Genomic DNA, 21,456 nt, shown 5'->3' on the forward strand with positions numbered 1-21,456 from the left:
TAGGGCAGTCACATCCCCATCCCCACGTTGTACCCCTCCTGTATCAGCAGGTATGAGTCATCTCTGCTGGGAGGGTTAGCCTGTCCCCCGCTGTAACATTACGGGGGGCTGACTCCATGGCAAATGGCCCCTCTCCCTTCCCTACCCATGGAGGGAGGGGAAATCCTTTACCCCCTTCTCCAGCTTCCTTCCTTCTTCAGCTGCAAGAGGTTTCTAGGTTGTGTTAAATACACTGGGTGGCAGTTCCAGCCAGCTGGTGGTTGGAGCTGGCTGTGCTGAAGTACTGGCTGCAGGGTCCTGCTGTAAGAACCTCACTCACCATTCAGGGCAATTGTACCTGGATTCCCCCTCTGTGGCCCACCAGCAACACTCACCCTTAGACTTCCAGCCTTCACCTCTCTTGGGGGAAGACACATATCTCCCCCTCTCCTGAACAGGGTATTTCCAGGCTGCACTGGTCCCGTTTACATCCCGCACAGGCAATGTGGCACCACCGCCCCTCGGATGGGGAACCAGTGCAACGTCGCGGTGATCACCCCCACCTTCCGCCTCCTGATGTGCCCAGACCCAGTGGTGAGGAGTATTGCAGAGATCGGGAGAGAGTGGGGAGACCTGTCCTCGCTGTGGTCTCGTGCCCGCAGTGCCTCACAATGGCTAGGGAAGAGGATCGGCTGTCGCTGGATGTGGTGTGAGGAGCGCCAGGAACTGGGACTCCTGGTACCGTGCATAAAGAGCTCAGACCAACGTAAAGAGCATCATCACCCTGACCACCAGAATGATGCTGGAGAGGACCCTGAAGGACGCCATCTGCTGTCACTATGCCAACAACTTAAAGCAGAAGCTGAACCAGGGCAAGGTTTTCGAGGTAACCAGCAAATGGGACACCAGCAATCACTTCCTCCCCAGGGGCAGCTTCACCCGGTTCGCCAACTGGTGACAGGGCCCAGCTCAACTGCATTCCCCTGAGAAATGAGACACTGCCCCACCTCATGTGCAGCTGCCAGCCCCACTCCAGAGCCTGGAAGTTATACCACAACATCATCCAGGACATACTGGTCAAAGCCATCCCAACAACCCTGGGGGAGATCACCGTCAATCGCGCCATCCCCAGAATGGACAGCCAGCTACGCCCAGACATCATTGTGACCAGCGAAGAACAGAGAAGGGTCATCATGGTGGCCGTCACGGTGCCCTTCGAGAATAGGACCCCGGCCTTCCACGGGGTCCAATCTCAGAAGGTGGAGAAATACACCCTGCTGGCTGACACTGAGAGCCCAGGGCTACGAGGTCCAAATCCATGCCCTGATCGTCGGAGCCCTGGGTGCATGGAACCCCAACAGTCAGCTTGTGCTGAGAGCGTGTGGAGTCGGTCAGCTCTACGCCCGGCTCATGAGATGGCTCATGGTGTCTGACGGCATCAGATGGTCCAGGGACATATACATCGAACACATCACAGGACGCCGACAATACCAGGATGCATGAATGAGACCGCCGGACAAGGGACACAGTCAGGGAAATAACCCATTTCCTTCCCTGACAGACTGTATCTGTCCATAGAGGACCCACCAGATGCCAACGGACAGAGGGACAAACTCCACCCATGTCCATATCCACTTTTCCGCTACTGACTCTGACTCTATACACTCTATGGGTGGCGTACCCGAGATCACTTATTCCCTACCACTTTTAAAGACTTACACACCTTAATCTGAAACAATTCTTGTTATGTACCCTATGTATCTCATCAGCTTATAACCAAGACTTTTAATTTTTCATAACTCTATCCCCACAGTCCTTGTCTGCCCTGGCTCTGAGCAGGGTCAAATGTCACTGTGCCAGCAGCCGGTCATACCACACTCACACCATGGCTGCACCTGTGGAGCTGTCTGGTCTATTAGATTGTAATGCACTCTTGAGAGCAGGGCTGGTTGCTGACTATAGGTGTGTACAGTGCCTGGCACAATGGCGTCCCCATCTCGGTGGGGTATTTAGACACAGTAATGATGCTGCCTCTGGCGGGACACAACTGAGAGTATCAATTCAGGACAAATTGCTTAGAGCAGGGCAGTTACAGCCCAAGGTTCCTATGCACACCAAGGCAAACCAAACCAAACCAGCCAAACAGAGAGGACTTTGGTTTTACCCCACTGGCTATCAAGAAGTCATACAAGCAATTTCCTTAGACACTCCAGTTTCCCAGTATCACCACCAGTGCCACTCGTTATGGGGATGCATGGTTATGAAAACCAATACTCCCGTAAAAGAAAAAGGTTCTCCCGATCCCAAAGGACCAAGCCCCAGACCCAGGTCAATATACAAATCAGATCTGACTCACGTGGTTGCCAATCCTTTAGAATCTAAAATTTAAAGGTTTATTCATAAAAGGAAAAAGATTCAGATGAGAACTAAAATTGGTTAAATGGAATCAATTACATACAGTAATGGCAAAGTTCTTGGTTCAGGCTTGTAGCAGTGATGGAATAAACTGCAGGTTCAAATCAAGTCTCTGGAGTACATCCACAGCTGGGATGAGTCATTCAGTCCTTTGTTTAGAGGTTCAGTTTGCAGCAAGGTTCCTCCAGAGGCAAGAAGCAGGCTTGAAGAACAGATGGAGGGGTTTTCAGGGCCTTTTATATTCTCTGCCCGTGGAAGGACCCCTCTTTGTTCTTACTGTGGAAAATCATAGCAGCACAATGGAGCTTGGAGTCACAAGGGCAAGTCACATGTCCATGCATGACTCAGTTTGCAGGCCGACGCCATTGTTTACATGTTAGTTTGAATATTCCCAGGGAAGCTCAGATGTGGATTGGTGTCTCCCAAAGTCCATTGTCAGTTAAATTCTTGATTGGGCACTTACTGTGAATAGTCCTGTCTCAAGAAGCTGACCAAATTCTTCACTGAGACTACTTAGCATCAAAACACATTGAGATACAAGTACATAGCCAATATTCATAACTTCAACTACAAAAATGATACACACATACAAATAGCATAATCATAACCAGCAAATCATAACCTTTCCATAGATACTGGATGTCCTTTGTACAATATTTGCTGCAAATATATAACAGTGGTTGCAACAATGATCTATACAGTCCCAGTTCATATTAATAACATCACAGACACTACTGTAGAATGGACATATTGAGGAAAACAAGCCAGCGTGCAGAGATGCTGGAACAGTTTTTATAGTGAGGGAGCAGAGCTATTGAACCAAACTGTAAACCGTGTATATAATGGAAACCACATCTCTCCCACCCTTAGTTCCAGCACCTATGCCAGCCTGGTATGAATGGCCACTGATTGTTGTGGGAAAAAGTGGCTCCATTGCCTGACCACACCTGTCCCAGGTGAGGGCTCTCTGGGGTCTCCCAATGAGCAGATGAGGCCCTGGCCCTGGCGATTTTACATGTCGGTGACCCACCCTCATTGGCTCCAGCCTTGGTGCAAATGTCAGGGATGAATTCTGAGCGGGGTCGCCCCGGCTCTGGGCCCCCTGGGATCTGTAACATTTAAACCTCTCTCAGGTACACCTGCACTGCAAGTGGGAGTGAGCTTTGCCATGGGTGTAGACGGACACAGGATAGCTCTGCTCGAGCTAGTACACTAAGACTAGCAGTGTAGCTGGGGTAACCCAGGCAGCAGCTCGGGTTACCTGCCTGAGAACTAACCTGCCTACCTGCCTGCACCCCCTTAGGTATGTACTTGGGCAGCTAGCCTGAGCCACCACCCATGCAGCCCCCTGCTACACTGCTGTTTTTATTGCACTAGTGTTAGTCACTCGGGGCATGCTGCACCCAGCCGTGTGGCTCCTGCCTGGCCGTGCAGTGGTCAGTGTGAACCAGACTGTGCCTGTGACTTTCCCTAGCCTGGGACAGCCGCCAGCCAGTGTTGCCCAAGAGCGGCCAGCATTGGCCAGGAAGGGAGCCAGACCAAGGCTCCAGGGCACAGACTCAACCTCCCCTGCACCCAGCACTATGGTTCCTATTGGCAGAGCTCTGGGCGGAGGTGAAGCACTCCTTGCCCTATAAGACTATGAAGTGTAGGGAGAATAGGGAACAGGAATTAGAAACCCTGCAGCCCCTGGTTCTGAGTTCGTGATAAAGCCAGTTACAAGACACTGCTGCCTCCATTGTGATCTGCGATCCTGGGCTGAGCAGCTGCTGCTCCCTGGTGCGGTTTGTGCCAAGGAAAGACCTTCATTAAAGCCCCTTCTGTGCCCAGTCTGGTGGGAAGGAGGGTTCCTGTGGCTGGAACTAGCCCCCTAGGGCAGCCCCGGTCGCTGTTGACACCAACCCCTGAGCTGTAGGCTCTAGGTGATGAGAGAGACCTGGGGGAAAGTGCTGGGCTGGGCAGAAAAGTGACTGCACAAAGGGCCCGGGGAGCCTTAGATCTCACTCCCCCAGGGAATCTGTCCCCTTTTCGTTCATGCACCTGAGGAAATTCTCTGAGCTGTGTGAACATCATGAAGCTGCTCCCCTCACCCAGCTCTCAGCTCTGGCCAGTATCTGCCCCTGGGGGAGCTCCAGAGAGACCCAGGGAAGGGGAGGCCTGGAGGAGCTGCCCACAGAAAGCAGTTCTCTCCCAGAGGGGATCAGAGAAAGTACCAGGCAGGAGGTACATGCAAGGCTTTGAGGCAGGAAGCAGGAGGTGATTTAAACACAGTCCCTGACTGCATCACTCAGGCTCCCTGGGCTGGGACCCACAGGAGAGGGTGGGCCTGCATCCCCCTACCACCCAGGGATGGATGTGAGTAGAGACTGCTGAGAACCCTGACCGGGAGGGAACAGGAACAGCATGAACTTTGCCTTTGTGTTTGTGCTGTAACTTACTTTATTTCTACTCTGTTGAAGTAAGACAGGAAGAAACCTGTACAGGGGGAGCAATGGAAAAGGGGTCAGGAGAGGCCCTGAGACAAAGGCCTAAATCCCTGGGACAAAGGCCCCACTAAAGGGTCCGGCAGCACTTCGTGTGGGGCCAGACTCCTCTCAGACCTGAAAGCAAAGAGACTAAGTCAGCTGAAGGACTGGAGCTACAGACAAATCTGACAGCTCTAGGTTCCATCCCTGAACCAACGAAGGGAAACTGAGGCAGGGACAGACATAGTTCTGCTGCGCACTGCCAGGGTTGCTACAGCACTAAAGTCCCTCAGTTATAGGTACCTATTGATACAGATAAAATTAATGGTCATTAGGCATTTAGATATTTTGAAACTCCCACAAGGCATCTACCTGCATCTTTAGGTGCCTACCTACTTTTAAATGGTGGCCTTAAATTACATGACTGAGAGGGGGAGTTAGTTTCATTCTGTCAGTTCAAACAGATTTTATTTCTGCTTATTCATCTGCAAAACACCTGGGGGAAAAGATCTGCTTGTTCCAGATTCAGCCCCTCCATCTCAAATAAGAAACCTTCTGATATATGTGGGGGTCTCCAACCAGCCCCAGAAACAGCAGGGAAGACCAGGCTCCACTGCTCGGAGGCTGCTGGAAAGAAGCAGACATACGACAGAAAGGTTCTTTTCTTCAGGATGGAAAAACTCCAGGATCTTGTCAGGCCTTCCCTGTGCCCCAAGAGACGCACAATGGGGCTCAGCCCCCCCAGTTATTCTCCCCTCTTCGGATCAGCTTCAGGAACAGCCAGTTTTAAATTACTGGACACGAGTCGTCACCTAGAGTTTTTGCCATTTTCTCTCACTCGCAAATAAAATCACCTCAGATTTTGTCACTTGAACTATTGACAAGAAAATTATCTCCCATTTTGCCTCTTTTTGTCTCTAATTATCAAATATGGAGAAAAAAATCCTCTCAGATTTCCCTTTTCTCTCATATTATTGAACATTTATCTGCCTCACACACCCCCAGGTTCTGCCCCATTTCCCCCCTAACTTTCAAATATCCCCAAATGAAACTGTTCAGCCTAGGGTTGCCAATTCTCCCAGACCGGACGCCATTTTGCAGCAACGGCATCCCCGTTTGCGTCAATGGTGTCGGGTTCATCCAGTCCGGGAGACTTGGCAACCCTAGTTCAGCCCCAGGCCCCCCGTCCCAGTTGCTGCCCCCTCAGCCCAGCCCCCCTCCCCCAACCAACTGCCAGTTACCTGCGCCCCCCTGCTGCTGCCCCCTCCCAGCCCCGCCCCCGACCAACTGCCAGTTACCTGCCCCTCCCCTGCTGCTGCCCCCTCCCAGCCCCCCTCCCCCGACCAACTGACAGTTACCTGCATCTCCCCACTGCTGCCCCCTCCCAGCCCAGCCCCCGACCAACTGCCAGTTACCTGCATCTCCCCACTGATGCCCCCTCCCAGCCCAGCCCCCGACCAACTGCCAGTTACCTGCCCCTCCCCCGCTGCTGCCCCTCCCAACTGCCATGCAAAGCCCAGCTCCATGTACCCGGGCCCCTGCCTGGTACAGACTGGGGGGAGGGGGGCTTTACCTCCCGGGTCCCGCGGCCGAGGGGGGTGTCTCCCTGCTGAACTCCCCACCGCCCCCCATGGGTGAGCCGGGCTCTTTGCTCTGCTACTCCAACGGCGGTGGCTCCTGAGAGCTAATGGGGGCCACCCCCCACATGGACACCGTGCTCACTGCCTAAAGATGTGCCAAGTTCTCACCCTGCCCCACAGCCCCACTCAGCTGGACAGAAACCCCAGCAATGGCAGACACCCCCCGTGCCCAGAGCCAGTGACACTAATCCACACACACGAGGGGGCCGGGGTTTGAACCGTCTCCGCCCAGCCATCCGCCGAGGCTGCCGTAGCCTCTGTGGTGTCTGTTTGGTCACTAAGGCCCCCGCAAAGTCTCCCTGCCCCACTGCTGAGCCAGCCGGCGAAACGTCAGGCCCCAGGCCAGGCCCTGTGGGTGGGGCGCCGTGCTCCGCTGTCTGTCTCGCTGAGGGGGCCGGTGATCCATGGGGCTGGCTGGGTCTGATGCAGCCTTTCTGCTCCCAGGGCTGCTCTGAATCCGCCTTACGCAGAGGCCCCACTTAGCTCTCAGATTCAGCCTGGCCGGGCCCCAGTAAGCGTCACAGCCCCCCTAATGGTCAGGGGGTTTCAGCCCCCCCTGCCCTGGTAACGCGGCATGACCCCGGGCTCCCTGCTGCCCACGTCAATGGCAGGGCCTGGGGACCCAGCACGTCCCAGGTGCTGAGTGTGGATGGAAAGTTCCCTTGGATTTCGCCCTTTTCTCTCTGATAACCCATCACTGACCAACCCCCACCCCCAGATTTCCCCCATTTCCCATTGAATTCCCAAATTAGATTAAAACCCCCTTCAGCTCGGCCCCGTCTCTCTCATTACTGGTGATTGATATAAAATCTCCTCAGATTGTGTCACTTTCTGTCTAATTCTCAAATACTGATGGAAAATCCTCTGCGGCTGTGGGCTCCCCAGTCCCTGTCTGCCGCCAGGTCTTGTTCTGGAGGAAAACTGTTGCCCCAGTGTGGGGGAGGGGAGCTCAACCCCCAAAGGCCCAACTTTCCCCTCAGGTCTGAGCATCAGATTGTTTCCCCCTGTACATCTCATTCATAACTGAATCCGGAGGTCAAATCTCCTCCGGTTTTGCTCTTTCCCACGTAATTACCAGTTACTGATAGAAACTCCTCTCTGGTTGGGATTTTTTCCCTCACACGTTTTAAGTGCAGCAACTTCTCCTTTTTTGGAGGGAAGCTGTTGCTCTGAGTCATTCTCCATGTTGGGGTGCTGCAGGGGGAGGGGGCCAAACCCGCCAGTGACCAACTTTCCCCTCACGTCTCAGAATCAAATTGTTTCCCCCTTTACGCTCATTAAAATTGACCTGTTGGTGGAGACTATCAGAGCCAGGAGCTTCCCCCATTTGGGAAACGGGGTCTCCCAGCCGCTAGTGCGATAGTGGGTCAGACCTGATCTGGTTTTAGCCCCAGATGAGCAGGATGAGGGGTCACTCCCCACCCCCAAGGGGGGTGTTCTGTGTGTGACTGGATCCCTGCTCCCCACTGTTCAGCGCCCACAGAGTAGCAGAAAATCTGCACTTAACCCCTACCACGCACCCGCCCTGCCATTGACATGGGAGGCAGCGAGTCGTGGGCGATGCTGGGGCGGGGAGCAGGACGGAACAGGAGGCTCCTGTGGTGAGCTGGGGCAAGCAGCAGTGGAGGAGGGGCAGCTGTTGGTTGGGGGGCTGGGTTGGGTTAATTATTTGATAATTTGGGGAAAATGGGGCACAGGCTGCAGAGGATTTTATATCAGTATTTAATGAGTAGTTGGGAGTTTAAGTGAGATAGACACTCCTCCACCCTCCGACAAGGCTAAGCGTCAGCTAAGTGGGGTTTTGTGGATCACAGACACTGACCTTTCTGTCTCTCCAGTTCAGATAGCAGAGTCTCCAGTGGGAGAAAAGGGGGAGATGTGAGATTTCACCCTGTCATATTTATGATGTGACCCCCAGCTAATGTAACTGGTCGAGACACTGACCTTTCTCTCTGTCCATCTCAGATCGCAGAGTCTCTGGAGGGAGAAAAGGGTGGAGGTGATTCATAGATTCTAAGGCCAGACGGGACCATTGTGATCATCTAGTCTGACCTCTGGCATAACACAGGCCCGAGACCTGCCCCACAATAATTCCCACAGCAGCTCTGACAGAAAAACATCCAATTGTGATTTAAAAACTGCCAGTGATGGAGAATCCATCATGACACTTGGTAAATTGTTCCAGTACTTAGTTAATAACTGTGAGATTTCGCCCTGCTGTGGTTGAGATGACCCTACTATCAGGTCATGTACTGGGCCCAGATGCTTATCCAAGTTCTCTCTCTCCATATCAGATCGCAGGGTCTCTAGGGGGAGAAAAGGGGGAGAGGTGAGATTTCACCCTGTTATGTTTACAGTGCAGTTCCTGCTACTCATCTAATTATGCAAGTGAGGCAGACAGACAAACAGGACACACAGACAGATCTGTCTTAATGTTCCTTCACTCAGCATCCCTACTGCCTGGGCCTCATTGACTATCACCTCTAGGGGCTGCTCTACGTGTCTCCCCAAGGAGCCATTCCCGCTGCCTGGGCCTCTGTCAGGTCTGAGGAGAGAAGATCTTTGTTCATCCAGTTCCCTGTCTGCTCCCCTCTGTGCACATCCCCTGAACGGCCCCAAATCCCACAGCTCCTCACTGCGGGGATGGGGTAGGGGAGTGAGTGATGGAAATGGGGCATTGACCTGGGCTGGGTAAGGGACAGGATCCAGCTGGCTCCATCTTAGGCCAACTCCTGACCTCGTGGCTGGTGCCTGCCCCCTGGTCCTAGTGATACCTGGGAAACAACTCCCCGTAGGGCTGGGGCAGATGGCGGCTTCTCTAGCTCAATGATTGTGTGTGAAGAGTGGGCATTAAGGTGGGTCTCTACCTTTCCACATCAGCTCACCTTTGGCAACTTTCCATTCCCCCTTTTTGCATAATGTCCCCAAATCCGGTTTCATTTTCACAGGTGTACTATTGGTGTATAGGTGTACCTAAACCCAAACCCTAACCCTCCTCCGCGCAGGCTAGCCCTGTGCACGATGGACTCTCCTCCACCAGGACTCTTGCCTGCTGCCTGTAAGCCACTCAGCCTTTCTCTCTTTTGGCCTCCCTGCCCATAGCAGTCAGCTAAAGGAAGACACACCACTTTCCTAAGACTGTCAAGTGGCTGGCACGGGACTTGAACCCACAACTTTGGCATTATTAGCACTATGCTCTAACCAGCTGAGCAAGCCAGCCCACAGAAAATGGCCTGCCAAGCGGCCCTTTTGGAAAGGTCCTGTTGCCGGCACAGAGACCCGAGGACAGCAACAGCGGGGTTTGTTGCCCGGTGTGCTTCACGCCAATGAACACACCAGGGTGAAGAAGCAAATGAAGTTTATTTGAGATCTCAAAGTGGTGCAAGGAGACAGGCAAGTCTCAGATCAAGCACACCAGCAAAAACAGTTTTCCTCTCTTTATACATTTTACAACTAAGCCCCCCTCTACCATCCCCCCCCACCGAAGGCATGTTTATACATTTAAGCAATTAAATCATTCTGGGGCTATAAGTCTAGTTTGTTAGTAACTTCTCTCTAAACAGTTATCTGGTCCTGTTCCCCTTGATTTATTACCTCTTCTCCAGCTAGAAACATGCAAGCCTCATCATTATCACTTGGTACCTGGTATGAGGGGGGTTGTAACTGATAACTGGCTGTTTACACATTCCATGTATAACCCTTCTGCCAGGCCAGTTGATAACAGCAGACAGAGAGCACATATACTGAGATAAGAAGCCACACCCCATTTCCCACTCCCCTGCCATAACTGGTGTACCATTCATAGGCCATGCCCTTCCAAACATAATCTCGAAGGGACTGAGCCCTAACCTGCCCTTTGGGAGAGCACGAACGCGGAGCAAGACAAGGGGCAAAGCATCAAGCCACTTAAGGGAAGACTCTTGGCAAACCTTTGAGAGGTGCTGCTTAAGTGTCTGATTTGTACGCTCCACTACCCCACTGGCCTGTGGTCGCCATGGCGTGTGGAGCTTCCAGGGGATCTGTAGGGCATCCGATATCTTCTGAACGACTTGGGATGTAAAGTGTGTTCCATTGTCAGATTCCATCCACTGCGGGAGTCCGAAGTGAGGAATGATCTCCTTGACAAATTTAAGAGCCACTGTTTTGGCAGTGTTGTTATGGCATGGGAAGGCCTCAGGCCATCCGCTGAATCAATCCACCAAGACGAGGAGGTATGTGAATCCTTGGGTTCGGGGAAACTCAGTAAAATCTATTTGCCAAACCAGTCCCGGGCCTGGGGTAGGCTCCAGAGTGGCTGGCAGCACTAACACTCCTGGTCGAGGGTTGTTCTTTTGGCAGACTAGACATTCAGCCTGCACCTGGGAGGCCAGAGGCCTAAGTCCAGAGGTTAGAAAACATTTACCCATTAGCTGAGAGAGAGCCTCCCTCCCTGCATGAGTGGACTGATGTAGCTTCTGTAGCACTGGCCGAATTAGGCCCTTTGGTAGTAGGATCTTTCCTTCCAGGGAGTGGAACCACCCCTCTTTTTCTTGGAGACCGAGCCTGTTGGCCAGGTTCCTTTCTTCGCCAGAGTACTGAGGGGTCGGGAGCTCCCCCACTGATGGGATGAGGGCATGCATATGGGCATTTTCAGCTTCCAGTGGTTCCAGGGTAGCAGCTCGCTTGGCCTCCCTATCCACCCTAGCATTACCTCTCGCCACATCTTGATCTTCCTTTTGATGAGCCTTGCAGTGTACCACTGCTACCGCTGAGGGGAGCTATACTGCTTCTAAAAGCCGGAGAATTTGAAGTCCGTGCTTAACTAGAGAGCTTTGAGCTGTCAACATTCCTCTTTGCTTCTATAGACTAGCATGGGTGTGTAGTACTCCAAAGGCATATCTGGAATCACTAAAAATGTTAACTCTTTTCCCTTTTGACAGTTCAGGTGCACGGGTTAAGGCTACCAATTCAGCCGGGTCGACCGGAATTGTGAAGAAAGCATCCTTTAAATCTAGGACTGAAAAATGGGTGTACTGCCCCGCTATAGAGGCTAACAGGGTATACGGGTTTGGAACAAGAGGGTGCAGAGTCTTAACCTGCTCATTAACCGCCCTTAGGTCCTGGACCAGCCGGTATGTGCCATTGGGCTTTTGTACAGGCAAGATAGGAGTATTCCAAGCTGACTGGCATTCTCAAAGTACCCCGCACTTTAGGAACTGGTCTATAGTTTCCTGCAGTCCCTCTCTGGCTTCCCTTTTGATCGGATACTGCTTGATTCACACTGGACCTTTTCCTGGCAAGAGCTGAACAGTAACAGGGGTTTGATGGGCTGCCTTTCCTGTGATCCCTGATGCCCATACCAGAGGAAAAACCCGCTTCTCCCACTGACTCCACTCTGGGGCTTGCATCTGAGGGCTCAATTGCAAGGGTCATTATCCAGGCATTCTCTGGAGGTAAGGTGAGGCTTATTTCATCTTGAGTGAAATGCAGGGTGGCACCTAAGCGACAAAGCAGGTCCCGTCCTAATAGTGGCATTGGACAATCGGGGAGGTAAACCAGTTTGTGAGATAGAGTTCTGTTTCCCAAAGCACATTCCGCTGGGGCATATACTGGGCACTTAGTTCCTTTCCCTGTGGCTCCCACCACAGTGAGGGAATCTGCCACAGGCAGCTGCAGGGGTTGGTTTACAGCAGTTCATGCAGCTCCAGAGTCTATTAAAAAGTCTATGTCCGAATCTCCCACCCGCATGTTTACTCGGTGTTCCGAGGGCAGGATAGTCCATCTCCCCTGACACCCCTATTCTTGATCCTCCGCTGCCATCATAGGGGTACCTTCCCTTTCGGGGCACTCATTTTTCCAATGTCCCTCCTTTCGGCATATGGCACACTGGTTGCGACCCAGACGCCTTTCCTGTGAGCCAGGGCGCCCACGCCCACGTCCTCTCATTCCCCGGCCCCTTCCACCTTCCTGAAATCTTCCCCTGCCACCAGCCTGTACTGCTGCAACCATCATTTTCACTTGCCTCTTTTCCTTTTCTCCCTCCCTAAGGCTGTAAGCCCTGTTCGCAGTTTCCAGAATCTGTGCCATGGTCATGCCCATCAAATCCTCCTTTTTCTGCAGTTTCCTTTTAATATCAGGGGCCGCACGGCTGGTAAAGATACCCTTCATAATTGCCTCGGTTGCCTGATCATCAGGATTGGCATTAGTAGTTTGCATGATGGTATCCCGAATACGCTGCAGAAAAGCAACCGGACTCTCTTTTGGCTCCTGTACTAGCTCATACGGCTTAGCCCAATTGTTATGTCGGACAGCTGAGTGTCGGAGACCATGTAATAGGAGCTCCTTGTATACAGTGAGACGGGTGAGATCCGCCGGCACGTTGGGATTCCACCGGGGGTCTGCTGTAGGGACCTGGACTGCAGCAGCAGGTACATTTACTGCATTTGCCTCATGTCTAAGCTGTGCCTCCTCCCATGCCTTAGACACACCCTGATTACGCTCCACCTCAGACAACAGGGTCCGCATAAGGACATTACAGTCATCCCAGTCAGGCTTATGGCTAGCCAGACACCCCTTTGAATGTGAGACATGGTGGGATTGCTCCCCATGTTCTCCAGTCTGCTCTTTCATGCTGAGAGATTGGTCCCTTTCTTGCTGACCTAAGGCAACAGTGCCAGCCCTTTCCCCCTCCTCCATGCTCCTTCGTACAAAGCTGATTGGCTAGGAGGAAGTGTGTCTCAAGGACACACACCCTTCTGATTAAGGTATTTTAGTGCTTTGGACCCAGATTATATTAAACTGATTTTGCCTGTTTTCAAAAATGACTTGGGGTTGGGTTTTTGATGGTATCAGGCACCTGAGGATGCAGAGAGGGGCCTCATGCAGTTGTCAAAGCAGGTTAGGCACCAGGGGCTCGATGCACAAAAAGATTTAGATGCCCAGCTGCTACTTTCATTCAAGGTACCTGAATCTGACATTTCAATCCCACCAATCCTCAGCCTGCCCAACCCTCACACTGTTCCTTAACTCATAGAATATCAGGGTTGGAAGGGACCTCAGGAGGTCATATAGTCCAACCCCCTGCTCAAAGCAGGACCAATCCCTAGACAGATTTCTGCCCCTGACCCCTCAATGGCCCCCCTCAAGAATTGAATTTGCAACCCTGGGTTTAGCAGGCCAATGCTCAAACCACTGAGCTATCCCTTCCCCTTTTGATGCTCAGCTGCCTGAAGATCCTGTGAACCTAAATTTCTGTCACTTAAATCTGCCAAGTGCCTACAAATCTGGTACTGGGGATGCTCCCAGCTGTTCCCTGTGTCTCTTGTCTCAGCCAGGGCATTCAATTCCATTGAAATCTTCTCTCCTGCAAGGGAAATGGCCAAACTGAGGAGACATGGCCATCTGCATCCCTGACAGTGAGACGTTCGCTTTCCTTTTTCTTTATGCTGCTGCTGTTGTTCCATGGAGGGTCAGGGATGGAATAAAACCAGTTCATTCTTGCTGGGAGAGAAAAACTCAGGGGACACTAATTTTTAGAATTGATTAAACAAACTTTAGATTTGAATTAATATAGTAAAAAATAATTCCCGATTCCTCCAAATAACAACATCACATGAACTAAGAATTGAGACAAATCTTGTTAGTAAAGGCAAATTTCCAAAACAATGCTCACTACGTTATTACTTTCTACTCCACCCCCATAGCAGGTCTAGGCATCTCCTGTTGAACTGCTCTGCATCCACCTTCCCATTAGAAATGTTGCTACTGGATATTCCCAGACTTGGAAAACTACAAAATGGAGAATTTGAACAGCAAATCTGGCCTTCTCCTGTATCTGCTAACACCAGCTTCTCCACTGCAGAGTCACACAGCACTGAGCCCGAGGAGACAAATTAGAGTCAACTAGTATAAAGGGTTTCTGGCTGCTGATTGGTCATTTTAAACTACCTTCATATCAGGTCAAACCCATGTTCTCATGCTGCTCTCACACTGCAGGATCCTTTTGCACTGCATGGAGCAGAGTGTGTGGACGGGCCGTTTGTGAGTGAACTGTTCTTCTTTTCTCTCTTCATTCACACACATCTGAGATTCCGCACTCCTTGGCCTGACTTGGAAATGCCCTGTCATGGAAACTTCAGAGTCAAAACCCCCTCCCAAAATCACGTACTCTCACTGAGCTGTGAGGACACGAACCTTCAGGGTGAAAAAACTGAGAATGAGGAGGAGAAAGTGACACCTCATTCAAGATTTGACTCTCTTAAAATAAATGGGGAATATTTTGTCTGCGAACAAATTCAAGAAAAACTCAGGCTGTTGTCAGAAAGGGGATTGAAACCTACTTCGGCTAAGGAAGTCTCCAACATGAATATATTGCTAGGCATGGCTCAACCATTTTGAGCAGAAGAAAGGAAACCACCTCAGTATGTGACAAAGCTAGAGTCTGATTCCTCCAGAAGGAGAAGAAGATCCTTTTTCTATCCTTCATAAACAGCCCTCTTTCTTGGATTGCACTTTGCTGGGGATCTGGATAGGGGGAAAGGAGCGTCTGAGGATTAATTTAACACCATAGTTTGTGTTTATTCATCGATTTTAAAGGCAGGCTAAATCTCTGTGAACATCTGGTCTGAGCTGCTGCATAACAGTCCAGAGGATTTTACCCGGTGAGTTTGGGGTCCATGTAGGTTGAACTAGGGCAGATCACTCAGAAAATCATCGTGTTTAGATCTAAAGATGTGAAATGCAGTGGGGGGAAATTGGCTTAAATTCTGCAATTTCTACATCTAAGCATAAAACTCAGGTCTGCACTGGCCATGAATTAAGACCAGGCCTGCTGTATGGGAGACAAGAATTCTCCCGCAGAACCAGAAAGTGTGCAAACTAGAACAAAGTGACTGCACTATGGGCCCTGCCCCTGCCAGAGCCCCTCTGCTCCAGGGCTCAGGAGTATGGCTGACACTCCCAGGAGCTCTCTGCTTCTGGTCAGAAGGGAATTCTTTGGGAATTCAGTCATGAAATGATATTGAGATTAAGGGGTTCGAGTTACATGATGTGCCCTGTGGCTTTAAGGCATTGGAGAAATGCTGAAGAGGTTAAAGGAAGCAGAGCTGGGTAGCTGGGTGTAGGCCCTCAAAACTTGTGCTCTGGTGAGACTGAGCAGTTGTGTGGATTGTGCAAGCTGTGGTGTTTACATGCAGATAGAAAATGTAATGAAACCCCATTTTTAAAACCACCCATGTCTGGGAATGTAAGAGAAGCTCTTTGAAATAAGTGTCTCCTTCACACTCTTCAAGATCACTGGCTCCAACACTCCACTGCCTCAGGGAGTTCCGTGGTAGAGCATTTGACAACAGATAAAGTGATTGCTGGTTCAAATCCCAGTGCTCTCTTAAATGTGTTCTTTTTTAATTGAAATATATTTTCATATCCATCTCCTGTATGTTCAGGAGTTCCACTGAATGAGGATGTGAAATGAATTTAAACATCAACATTTTCCCTGTTGAAATGTACAAACGCCGAGCAAACCTGTCCATCATCTAAAATCAGTTCCGGTCCTCTGAGGCTCTAGTTTGCTTTCATCGGTTAAACAAAGATAAGTTTCAGAGGGGGAGCCGTGTTAGTCTGTTTCAGCAAAAACAACGAGGAGTCCTGTGGCACCTTAAAGACTAACAAATCTGATGAAGTGGGTTCCAGCCCATGAATGCTTATGTCCAAATCAATGTGTTAGTCTTTAAGGTGCCACAGGACTCCTCCTTGTTCAAACAGTGATAGAATATGAATGCACATTTGCAGGTCCTTGTTCTCCCCGAGCGATGCTGTGCAGAAGAACAAGAACCACATCCAGTTGGGGCTCAGGGGTTAGCAGAGATCACCAGCACCTTGGCTCCTTCACAGTCAGCCAGCAGTAGCGGGGCCCCAGGACAAGCCACAAGAACCAGCCAGTGGCTCTCAGCAGGAAAATAGCCACCAAGAAGCTGGCTAGAGCTGCCTGGATCCCCAGAAAGGCCACCATGCCCATGTCCAGGAATAGTCCTAAGAAAGTGGTGGCTGCAGTAGGGACAAAAAAAGGAAGAGAAAAAACCCGCAAAGGTCAAAGCTGCCAAACCCCAGATGGTGGTCAAGAGCCCCCCGGAAAGCAAGACAGGAGGGAGCAAGGCTAAAACCAAACCCAAAGCCAAAGCTAAGAAGGTGGCCCTGAGAAAGAAGTGAAGCGATTTCCATGGGGATGACTCCTGTTCCCCAAATGTTCTTTTAAGACTGACCCTGGGCCTTCCAGAAAGAGCCAGATCCCACAGGACAAACAGCCCCACAGAGCGCAAAGTAAGGTGGTGGCAGTGAGGGGTGTGTGAGAGGAAGGTGTTTCTCTTACACAGGGGAAGTGTTGTGTTTTGTGAAGCACCTTCCAGATGAATGCGGCTCTGACAGGGGATCTGCCCATCGCTCCTACTTGAGTCTGTGATCTGCTTCTGCTGTCTGAGAGGGACACTCGCTATCTGAGGCATAGCTACGCAGCACATCTGTGATGAGGACAGGTTACAAACACTGGGTTCAATGACAGATGAGGTCGGGGAGGTTCTGGAAGGGGAATGGCAGCACCACACAGGGTCATAATACACAGACAGGGGCCTTACTTTCACTTCCCCTTTATTTTCCATCACTCATTCCCTGACAGCCCCTCCACACACACACACAGTCACAACCCTCTCTGTGTCCCACACACACTCCATTGGCTACAGGCTCCCTGTGACTCCCCCAGATGGGGGCTTGTCTCTGCATCGCCCCAGCAGGGAAGGAGAGAGGCTGAAGGAGGACAAGAGACAGGTGGGGTTAGACAGGAATGGAAGAGACACTTCCTCCTCCTCTTCTTAAGAGACACCTTAAGCTCACCCCTGAGAAGTTCCAGCCCTAGGTGGTTTAAACCAGTCACCTTCCCAGTGGAGGAATGCTGAGGTTGTGAGTTTAAGCTTTACCTGAAGCACTGTCTGTTTTCTTTAAGCAAATGGCTTCAGCCATTCATCTTGCCCTGTGGAAAATACAATTCCAGTTCAGAAGACACTGAGAAAGGGAGACATCCAGGTCAGCCCCCTTCACTTGTTACTTTGGCTACAGCAGTGGTTCTCAACCTATTTGCCATTGTGGGTGCATATGCAGCTCTCTGTGTGTTACGTGGGCCACATCCACACAATAGATCTATGACTTGTATGTCTCTGAGGATGTCACGTGGGCCGCACCTGTGCTGATTGGGCTGCAAGCGGCCCCTGGGCCCCAGGTTGAGAACCACAGAGTGCAGGGCAGAATCTACAGCTCTGTGATACTCTGCTGTCCACCAACCCTCTGTGTCACGATGGCTCCAGCAGAGCCTAGAGCACGGCCCATCCTGTGAGTCCTGACCCTGCCTTCATCTATTCCTGGGGGAATTGTGCCCCACTGTGCTCCTCAGTTCCCTGTAAGCTGCACGGCCGCAGTGTATTTAGCACCGTGCAGCCGCTCAGGGAATCCGCCCAGCTGGGACCTGCTGCGGCCGGGGGAGGGAGGCCCGACCCCAACCCCAACCTAGCCCTGGACCTGCTGCAGCCACCCCCCGACCCTCCTCCACCCCAGGCCCTGCTCACATTCCTCCTCTTCCCTCAAGTCCCCTCCCTGCCTCTTCCTGCCCCTGTTCCACCCCATCCCACCTCCTCCCCCAAACGGTCCCTGTCCCATTCCTCTCCCTTCTTCCTGGAGCTGTTCGCAGTGTGGGGGGGAGGCAGTGGAAGGAGTTGGTCAGCGGGGCCACCAGCAAGTGAGAGGCGCTGGGGGCGAGGGGAAGCTTGGCTGTCTCGGTGTCTCTGAGTAGCACTGATAATTTTTCTCTATAGATGCTCCAGCCCTGCAGCACCCGCAGAGTAGGTGCCTATTGGGGCGACCCTCCCCAGGCCCAAACTCAGCCCCAGACGTGCCACGGCAGGGAGAGGCACCTGTCTCCTCCCCCCAGCCCAGAGGCTGCTGCGGTGAGAGAGAGCTGGGGGGAGTCCTCTCTCCGCACTGTAGCCCCAAGGCACCCTCCTGCTCCCCAAACCCCTTATCCTCAGCCCCACCCCAAAGCCTGCACCCCCAGCCAGAGCCCTCAGACGTTGCACCTGAACCCTCTGCCCCAGCCCTGAGACCCCTCCCACACTCCAAACCCCTCGGCCCCACCCCCACCACATGAATTTTGTGTGACACATCACCTCCATATGGGTGCACATAAAATTCATTCTGCACATGTGTGGGCAAAATTAGAGGGAGCGCTGCTTCAGACATGCAGGATTCATGTGCTGCACAGAAGGTTTTTTCTCTGCAGAAAATAGATCCTGCTGGAAATGTGCTGCGGCTCTGCCTTTAGCCACCAGTGGCTGCTGTCGCATCAGAACAGAGAGCAGCCATGCTCACACCCACGTGGTTTCAGCTGCAGCGAGGGAAGAGAAGAGGCTGCAGTCCTCACAGTGCCCCTGCCTTTTGGGCCAGGGCAGGAGGTATAGGATATGGAAGTTGGACATTGTGGGGCACATGAGGCTGTTGGGGGTCACAGACTGAGGTTCAAAAGAGCTAGTGGAGGGGACACGTTAGGATATAGATATTCAGGCCTGTCTGTAAAGGCCTATACTTGAAGAATTTAGGTGCGTTCTTATCACGTAGCTAGTTAGAGAGGTATAAAGCAAAGAATCAAAATTCCAGTCTGCCTGCTTATAGGCCTTCTCTCCCTAGGATAGTCTGAGAGCTTGTTCTTAGGCTGAGGCCTTTGGCTAAACAGCAGGGGCAGCCTTAAGCATTCCAGCCTAGTCACATTGAAATAAGGGGGTATTGAGCATTAGAAAGGCGATTCTGTCCCGATAGTGCCCATCACCACCAGGTAAAGAGAAAAATCTTAAGATGGTTAAAGAAAACTTAGTTTCACAGCATCCTGTCTGGCAAGAACTCACCTATCAATAGTTGTGATTGTGAAACCCCCACTCCTTGTTATTTTGCCTTTATGGTCCCGACTTCTCCATTGTTAATCTGTATGGAAACTGTCTGGTTCTTTGATTGTTTCTGTCTGCTGTAGAATTAATTTTGCTGGGTGTAAACGAATTAAGGTGGTGGGATATAATTGGTTAGATAATCATGTTACAATATGTTAGGATTGGTTAGTTAAATTTCAGTAAAATGATTGGTTTAAGGTATATTAACCTTACTATATAATAGTATATTTACTATATAATAGAATATTACTATATAAATTGGGGGCAAACAGGTTTAACGTAAATGGAGCATTGTGGGAGACTGTCTGTGGTCTTTCGGGTTTGGTGCTGCTTCAGCAGCTTGAGGGCTGCTGAAGGATTGCGGATTGGAGTCGGGGGTGGTTAAAGATAACTGGGTACAACAGGGTTTGGAGGCAGAAGCAGTTAACAGGCCTCCTTAAGAGATAGGTGTTGGGGCTTGGTCCTAGGGGAGTGGAGAAAAAAAAAGTTCAAACTGAAAAACTGCCGGGTTTGCAGGAACAGGTAACAACCCCCACTCTTCTCCCAGAGCCAGGATAAATAACCTGGGGGTCAGGGTTCCAACCCTCCTACTTGTGTGACATTGCAGTCTATATAATTTAATAAAAATATGCTAATGAGTGAATATAATGTAACTGGAATATGCTTCATGCAAAAGGTCTCTTGTAAAGTATCATTACAAAGCTTATAATCTACTGAGTGTGATCATCCTATTTGTATAAATGTACCACTCTTGTATCTGAAACTAGAAATATGAAATATAACTCTAAGGGCCTATTGCAATTATGCAAAGTGTGGGCCATTAATGGTGGTTTGGAATCTTGATGACTCCCATTAACCAGGACCATTGTTTGCAGATGGGTGTGTTCTACCTGTAAGTCTCCCTGTATAGTGCTGGCAAGTGGGGAATGAAGTCTTGCAGTGACATGTGATCATGTCACCTGAACTGGAATCCATCTTTAACCTGGTGTCTTTCCATTGAGAAGGAGGGATGGGATCCCAGAGAGGGACAAAGGGTTCCCGCCTTATGCAAAAGATATATAAAGGGGTGGAACAGAACAAAGGGAGGAGAGAGCCATCATGAAGAATCCCCTAGCTACCACCTGAGCTGGAACAAGAGCTGTACCAGGGGAAAGAATTGTGCCCAGGCCTGGAAGATGTCCAGTCTGAGGAAAAAAACTTGCTGAAGCATCTCTGAGGGTGAGATTATCTGTATTCAGTTTGATTAGACAGAGATTTGCGCATTTTATTTTATTTTGCTTGGTAACTTACTTTGTTCTGTCTGTTACTACTTGGAACCACTTAAATCCTGCTTTCTGTATTTAATAAAATCACTTTTTACTTATTAATTAACTCAGAGTATGTATTAATACCTGAGGGAGCAAACAACGTGCATATCTCTCTATCAGTGTTATAGAGGGCAAACAATTTATGAGCATACCCTGTATAATAGGCTTTATACAGGGTAAAACGGATTTATTTGGGTTTAGACTCCATTGGGAGTTGGGCATCTGGGTGTTAAAGACAAGCACACTTCTGTTAGCTGCTTTCAGGTAAACCTGCAGCTTTGGGGCAAGTAATTCAGACCCTGGGTCTGTGTTGGAACAGACGGGCGTGTCTGGCTCAGCAAGACAGGGTGCTGGGGTCCCGAGCTGCCAGGGAAAGCAGGGGCAGAAGTAGTCTTGGCACATCAGGTGGCAGCTCCCAAGGGGGTTCTGTGATCTAACCCGTCACACTGCCAGGTTTGCAAGAGCAGGTAACAACCCCCACTCATCTCCCAGAGCCAGGATAAATAACTTGGGGGTCAGGGTTCCAACCCTCCTGCTTCCGGGCATAAGCCAAGCATTAACTGTCAGGTGTTGGAAGAGAGACCTTCCAGGGGCAGGTTATTTCACAACTGTCTACTGCTAGGTTTCTTGCACTTCCAGATGCCACAGAGAAAGGTGTTTATTGTTGGAGACAAACCAGTGGACTAGGTGGACC

Source organism: Trachemys scripta, chromosome 11, assembly GCF_013100865.1.
Source record: "Trachemys scripta elegans isolate TJP31775 chromosome 11, CAS_Tse_1.0, whole genome shotgun sequence".
NCBI classification, from domain to species: domain Eukaryota; kingdom Metazoa; phylum Chordata; order Testudines; family Emydidae; genus Trachemys; species Trachemys scripta.